Source organism: Chinchilla lanigera, unplaced genomic scaffold, assembly GCF_000276665.1.
Source record: "Chinchilla lanigera isolate Chin_1 unplaced genomic scaffold, ChiLan1.0 scaffold00012, whole genome shotgun sequence".
NCBI lineage: Eukaryota > Metazoa > Chordata > Mammalia > Rodentia > Chinchillidae > Chinchilla > Chinchilla lanigera.
Window position 1 is genome coordinate 21,710,021 of NW_004955413.1, and position 8,217 is coordinate 21,718,237.

Sequence of the window (8,217 nt, forward strand, 5' to 3'; positions counted from 1 at the left end):
TCCTAAGGTTTAGCCAGGTGGTCTCTAGCCATCTTTATGGTGACAGCAAGTAACTGCCTTACACTACAGTTATTCAACGTCAATCTTATCTCTTTCTAAATATACAAAGGGGCTACACTGATTTTGCAAATATTTATTAAATGCCCATTATATACCAGGAATTATGGCAGGCGCTGACCACATTAAGATTAAAAGGGCAATCGGTTCCTGATCATGCAGCACCTATAACACTGACAGCAAAGGTCTCCCACAAATTCTGGCCATGTCATATTATGAATTAAGATATTTAAGATAATATTACAGCTTAGTAACTGGCATCTCTTTACATGTGTATCGCTAACCCTTAGTATAAGCTCAGTAAACATTTACTGCATTCATTAATTAATTAATCTGCAGCCTGCTTTGGCATAATCACATAAACAAGATGGCTACATGGCCTTGATTTACATGGCTTAATGATTAAAGTTGTTTTCTGCATAATATAGTATTTAAATCATTCTTAATTCAAGGTTGGAGGTCTGTGGGTTTGTGTCATTATAAACTATATGAACTATATTATATAAACTGTACTATAAACTATATGGTATCTATCAATCTGAATTGAGAGTATTCATCCATCCATGTCAAAGGCAATCAATAAAAACACTGTTGATCTATTTCAGTCACACATGCAGAAACCTCTCACAAACTAACACTATAGGAGTTATAGCATACTTTCACATTGACTGGTAAAATTTCTAAAATAAACAAGTCATGCTTAGATGTACATTTGTATGTGTGTAAATAGACTTCTAAAATGAAACAGATTATACATTTACTGAATGAGATAGTTAACCATCAGAACTGCTCAGCATTACTGACCAGAGATTTTTCAGAATACCAGTAATAACTAGTTTCCTAGTAATAACTAGAAAAAACTTAAACAAAAGGTAAGACACAGTTTCTTAGTTTGTGGTTATCTTCCATGGGCCATAATGAGGAAAATACTTATTCATGATTTTTAAAATAGATATTGGTGAATTAACAATATAAATAATAAAAGAAATGAAAGAATCTCTAAAAACATTTTTATTTTAGTTAATCTTCCTCACTATAAAAGCAAAGGATGGTTCATTAAAAATTATACAACATCTTGGAAATATAGGAGATATAAAAATACAAATGAAAATCACTCATTAACTAACCGTGCAGGATTAACCACTGTTACCACACTGTTGTATTTTCTACATATGTTGTTAAGAATACTTTTTACTAGAATTGAAGTTTTCTAGTTATCCATAAAAAAACTTCCCATCTAAGTCACTATGGGAGTACAAAGGTAACCGAACACACAAAGAAAGAAAGAAAAAAGAAAAAGAAAGAGAGAGACAGAGAGAGAGAAAGAAAGGTACAGAGAAAAAGGCTTGGAATTTAAGTTTTAGTTTGGGTCGATAGCATTCTCTCTATAGTGTCTAAGTTATGTACACACCGTGTATATAAGAAGAGTCCCAAAGGAAAAAGTGCTTGTGAAAGAGCTTCCTATGCAAAAAGAAAAAGTTTATGTTGAACCTAAAATGAAGTCAAGCAGTTGCGTCTGAATTCCATATGTCAAAACAAAGCAACCTGGTGCACTCCTGAAGGGACAACTGTTTACCTGACTGAGCTCCTGCTGCTAGGGAAGATCCAAGAGCTCCAAGGTTATTCACAGAATGACTTACAGGTTTAAGAAACTGCCCATCTTTCTGCATATAATAGAATTTATGCCCACAGAAACTGTCTGAACTTGAGCTGGTTTCAAGTTCCACAATATTGAACTTCCCACTCTCAGGCTTGCCAAAACAATTTAGTCAAGCATCTGTCATCTTTGACCTCCCCACTAAACACACATGCAAATGTCCGGTAGGGCTTTATAACTTTCATCACATTATCATACGTCTTAACCAAAACAAAACTAAATTTACGTGATAAGTTCAAGCTGAAAACAATGGCTATTATTTGGAAAGGTTCTACTTGGAAGATACTAAAGATAACTTAGAAATAATACAAAAAGAAAATCTGTCTATAACAATTCTATAACAATCTGTAGAATCTATAGCGATTCTACAGCACCTACAACTTCCCATTAGTCAAATAGCTCTGTGAGGAGAAAGATTTTTTTAAATAAGAATAATAGCAGGATTAAGCAATAGAAGAAAAAGTAATAAATCCAATCGCCAAACATTTAAATATCAAAAAAGTGTTTGGAAGAAAATAGAACAGGAAGAGAATTCAAGGGATTATACCCAGAAGCAATAAAAGCAAGCACGTTCACAGTCTTGTTACTTAAGGAATTAAGTCAGTATTATAAACTGTGTGACCCACCCTGCACCCAACCTGACAGCCACCGTTAAATATGGAAGCAGAGGAATGAAAAAGTAACTGAACTGGTCAAATTCAAGCAGGAAATAAAAATAAGGGCCTCAATCTTTTCTTGCTCTGATTAAGAAACTAGCGTGATGCTTTGAGACCAGTGGTTAGTTCAATGTCCCTTGACAATTATCTGCTACCTGAACTTGTCAGTTTTGGTTCTTGGTAGATGCTAAGATGAACCCTCAGGTCAAAGGTAGTAATGGTTTAAACAGCCATATAGACACACATGCATGCACACACAAATATACACACTTTTCATTTAATCGCTCAACCATATCAGTGGCCAAGGAAGGAATAGCTGATCCTATTATCCCCCATCCCAAGAATTTTGCTATGCTCAGCCCCTATCTGTAGTACCTGATATTAAACCGATATACTCAGAGACATGAATATCTGCTGCCAGATATGGCAGCAACAGAAGTGGGGAAAAGTGCCGATATACAGATAAGGGAGAGAGTGAGGAGGGGTAATTAACACTGCATCTTCAATTGTACAGCATATGCCAAAACTTCCTTCTTCTCTTTTACAAGAAAAATAAAACTATAAGCCTTAAGATGTACTGGAAGAAAAAAAAAAATGTGTCTTTGAAATATATTCACCATCTTTATTCAGTAAGATTGAAAGCAGTTTTCCCTAAGTCAATACAAGTATTTCCTACACAGATCTTTAGATACAAAAGTAAGTTAGGAGATACAAACCAGGCCCCTTGCACCTATCCAAACTGAGAGAAGAATAATAACATAACCAATGTTGTAAGAAATTAGGATTCAGAAGCATCATGTATATACCGGTTAAAGAATAATTAGAAAATAAAGAAGCAAAAAAAAAGAAAAGAAAGAAGCAATGCAAATCTTTGCAACTAGGACAAATTTTGCATAAACTAAAAACAATCAAACTAAAATGGTCTTCTATAGAGCTCATGAAATTCCTCCTACATCTCTAGTCAGAAGAGTCTGCTAAACCCAAATGTTTGTGAATGTAGTGAAATCCCAAATGTAGTGAAATATAGTGAAATCCCATGACTTTTTAAGCTGAAAATGTCACTGCCTATTGCAAAGATCTCCAAAACTAAATGATAATAATAATAATAATAACCCCTTTAAATTTATTTACACAGTAAATATTAAAATCTGACAATATTTGTTTACGAATAAACATCTGCTCATTGTCTTGAAATGCTGTGTAAATTTCCTTAACTACCCTCCTGTGTTAGTCACTTTCCCACAGCTGAAACAAAATATGTACCCAACACCCGTAATCTGAGGGAGGAGAGGTTTACTTTGCTTACAGTTCCAGGGAGTTCAGTCCCTGGTTGGGTGGCTCCGAGGTAGAAATGGTCTGGTGGAAGGATGTGATAGAGGACAGATGCTCATGTCACAGCAGCCAGCCAGCACAGCAAGAGAAGGGAGGAGTCAAGCAAGGAATACCTCTTCCAGGTCCCACTCCCAGTGATCCACCCCTCCAACTGGACCCCACCTCTCAACAGTAGATTATTCCACTGAGAAGTAGCTCACTCCCACGATCCAATCACCTTCCAACAGCAGCCCTCATCTGAACATTTGAGACTTCTGGGAGGCCTTTGAGGTCTAAATCTCCTACAGTGAATTTGAAAAAGTATCGTGCTACTACCAGTGTCAAATGGGTGAAGAGGGGCTGGGGATTTAGCTCATCGGCACAGCCCCTGCCTGGCAAGCGCAAGGTCATGAGTTGAATCCCTGGTACCGGGGGAAAATAAAGGTGAAGAGCTAAAGTGGAAATGGGCTACGTAAAGCCTAATTTTTAGCTCTTCCATTGATTTTTTTTAATATAGTAGAATGAATTAGTTCGGCTAAAGAGATACAATGCAAATGTCTCCAGCCTCACTTCTTGATTCACTTTAATAATTCATAAGCCTTTGAAGAAAGTTTGCAATTTTACATGCAAAAATTTAGGCCTAATGTGATTTCCCTAGCAACTTTCAAAAAAAGAAACTCTTTCACTCAATTTTATAATTTCTCCAGGGAGAGAAAAGATAGCATCGACTATCCTTAGTTTCCAGGAAGACACGATGATAAGAGAATAAATGATATGATCAAGGCCACGTGGCTAATTAACAGCAGACCACGGACAACAGGCCTCCAAATAACAGAAGAGCAAGGAAATTCAACCAAAAGGATCAACTCTGTCTTTGATACAGAAAGTCTACAATTAATGACTCTGAAACAATATAATTCCCAAAAGAGTTAAAGACCTCATCCGACATGGATACATGCATACCCATGTTAACAGAAGCACAATTCCTAATAGCTAAATCTTAGAAACAGCCTATATGTCTATCAGCAGGAGAATGGATAAAGAAAATGTGGTATTTACACACAACGGAGTACTGCTCTGCCAAAAAAGGATAAACTTGAGGCATTTGTAGCCAAATGGATGCATCTAGAGATCACAATGTAAAGTGAAATAAATCAGACACGCACGCTTAAATATCACTTGGTTTTCCCTTATATGAGAAATCCACAGCATAAATAAAGAGCAAAATGAAAGATAAGATAGCAGGAAATAGGGAGACAGATCTTTCTTAAAGGAAAAGGCAATCAAGAGATGGAGAGCGTGGGAAAGAGGAGATGAAAAGAGGAATTAAGTTGTTTTATGTACGTGTACCAACTCCCCACCAGGAATGCAGACATGATGTACTACAAACATATACTAATAAAAAAGCCCTCAAAAATAACAACGAAAAAATGAATATAATGAGAAACTATCCAACTACATTGTCGGGCTTCATAGCCCTAGGAAAAACCTGCAAAATGCAGTATCTACCCATCGTACTCTAAGCTGATTACACTACCATTTGCCTGAATAAGGGGTCCCGTGGCATGGGCTTACAGTCCTAGTAAGCTTTCTAACTCCTAAGACCACAAGGACCATGTGTTTTGACAAGCTAAAGCAAGTCCAAAGCATTAAAACCATGTATGGCCATTTTAAAAAATGCAGTGCCATATAAAGAAATCAAAGGGAACAAATAATTATGTTCCAAGTGATCAGTCTGATTTCTCAATATAGAAGTGCTATAACGTGGATCTTAAACATCCCTCAAAGGCCCACAGGTTAAAAGCCTGGGCCAAAACTCCTGGCATTGTTGAGGGCGGTGGAGCCTTTTCAACAGCGGGTGTGGTGTGAAGAAGTTAATTAGGGCCGTGCCTTTGAAGGGGAGAGTGGGACCTACCCCTTTCTTCAGGTTCTCTCTTTGCTTCCTGCTGCAAAGAGGTGAGTGAATGGTCCCCTCCACCACATGCACGGCCATGATAATGAGCCATCACAGGACCAAAGGAAGGAAGCCCACTGGTCAGGACTAGACCCTCTAAAACTGTAAGCCGAAATAAACCTTCTTTCTTTTAACATTAAATACTTCAGGTACTTTGTACAATGAAAAGCTATAGCCAAGTGTAGTGGTGCACACCTGTAATCCCAGCACTCAAGAGAACCTGAGGAATGAGGATTGCCGTGAGTTTGGGGCCAGCCTGAACTACACAGTAAGATCCTATCTCAAAAAAAAAAAAAAAAAAGAAGACAGGTGAAAGCTAACACAAAGAAAAAACCAAATATCATACTCTATGGCCTTAATGAAACCATTACAAAATAAAATGGGATTATTTCTCAATGGTTGAGACTTTTCACCCCTGAATTTTAGAGAATTATTTTATATGAATGAATCCACAGCTTTGAAAACTACCTACATGTAAATAAAAATCACATGAAAATGGGATGAAGGATAAGAAGTAAGTTTTTTGGTCCCCTTTAGAAATGAAATGAGCCTTAATTAAGGGGCCAGATGCTTCCTGAAAGCATCTTAGAAGTTTTTGCAATATTATTTACATATTTCATGTACAGCATAGTTTGGAAATGATCATTGGTTTAATGATCATAAGATTAATTCTATTTGATATTACAGAAATTGTTTCCTAAGCTGCCCTGTTTTCAAAGCAGAACAGTAGTATACTTTTCTGCATCATAGAGATAATGTACACTATCAAGTAAAATATTATAGTATTTTTTTTTCAGTACTGATGATTGAACCCACGGCCTTTGCGCTAAGATACAAACATAGCCCTTTTTAAAAAAATTATGAGACAGAGTCTCAATAAGTCATTAAGTTGTCCAGGATGGGCTCTAGCTTGTGATCCTCCTGCCTCAGCCTCCTATCGTGCTAGGATTATAGGTAAGAACCATCACATCTGGCTGAGATTATCAAAGCACTTTTATAGTTTGTTGTGACTATTGCATAAGGATTCTCTCAACCTATAACCCACTTAAAACTAGACTGCCATCATGCTACCCTGAGTACCCTTTGGACACTTTTCACTGAGAGCCAGGAAATGCCATCAGGGCACATCAGCAATGACATTCCCCCGTGCCCTCTGAAAAGTCATTCATAAGCAGGTACCAGGAGGGAGGTATGGTCATTTCTAACTCCTACATCTACAGTAGTATGTGGGTATATGAACCTTTGAGCAAGCTATTGCAGAAAAAGAATATTCAAAGCACCAACAACAGCATTTGTAAAGGCTCCTCTTCAGCTGCACCTAGCTGTTTGCAGGCATTATCAGATTAATTTCAACAACACTCAGCTCATTAACAGAAACATTCTGTAATGCACTGCACAAAGACTTTCTAAGGAGACTCAACTTTCAAAACACAAGCAAGAAACACTGCCCACAAAGAAGAAACATTTGTACAAAAGTATATGCCATAGTAATAGTTATTCAAGCTTATGCCTCTTAAGGTTTAAAAATTACTGTGTGTAGCCAAAGAAAAACACCCTGGGCTGGGACTCTGGAGGCAGAGTTATAGCTCCACTTTTCGGTATGCAGGTCGTACATCTTGAGTTGGTCACTTCATTTCCTTTTACCTGTGTCCTGATTGCTAATGTAAGTAGGGGATAGTCAACAACTGTTGAAGTTGTCGCTTCCTGATTTACACCTACAGCCCTGCTAGTGTTTGTTTTATAAGTTATCCGTATGCATACCTTTACTGACAAGATACGACAGGAACATTACTTTGTGTCTAGGTGTTATACTCTATTCCCATCCTTTCTATTATTCTGTCCACAAATGTCACTATTGCACGTACTCACCAAGACAGTCATAATTACTGGAGCTGCTACTACTTGCACAGGGCTTATTATAAGCATTATGCTAAGCACTTCACACACATTAACTCTATTCTTTCTCACCACGACCCTATGAAGTAGACAGCATTTTTAGCCCCATTTTTAAAACTGAAGAAACTAAGGTGACCTGTCCGAGTTCATTAGGCTTATAAGTAGAAAGGCTACTCCATTACACACACCTACAGGTCAGGGGAGAACAAAGTGCACCAGACTTCAGCTGCAAAATGCTGTCAGCGTCCCCAGAACCCAACTTGGACCTGTGAATTCTCTGGGCAGCATGCTTTACAAACCCAGCACAGACACTTGCTGCTGCTATTTCTTCCTTCCGCACTCCAGATTCACGAGAAAATACTAACACTGGCAAAAAAAGGATTAAATTAAAGCTGCCTTCCTTCTCAGTCATTTAGGGAAATGCACGACTCGCAGGAACTGTGTGAGACCACTGGTGACTTTCAAGCCCTGGAGCTAAGGCAGCTGCGCTCCGTCATAACAAGGTTCCCAGTCACAATCCAGGCACCTTGCATGTCAAGCCATGTGCTCCAAAACCTAACAGCTAAGAGCAGTGACCAGCCCGACGGGAAAACAGCAGTTTCTCAGCCTCAAAATTCTCCCACTAAGGGAGTGTAAAAGCCTGGGACCAACCAAAAAAAAAAAAAAAAAAAAGAAGACAGGTGAAA

At 37.9% G+C, this 8,217-nt stretch overlaps 1 protein-coding gene across 1 annotated transcript in view; it reads right to left on the reverse strand.

The window, feature by feature from the left end:
- Itpr2 (inositol 1,4,5-trisphosphate receptor, type 2) overlaps positions 1 to 8,217 on the reverse strand; it is a gene marked incomplete in the record, with an annotated part of 429,938 nt that overhangs the window by 420,348 nt on the left and 1,373 nt on the right.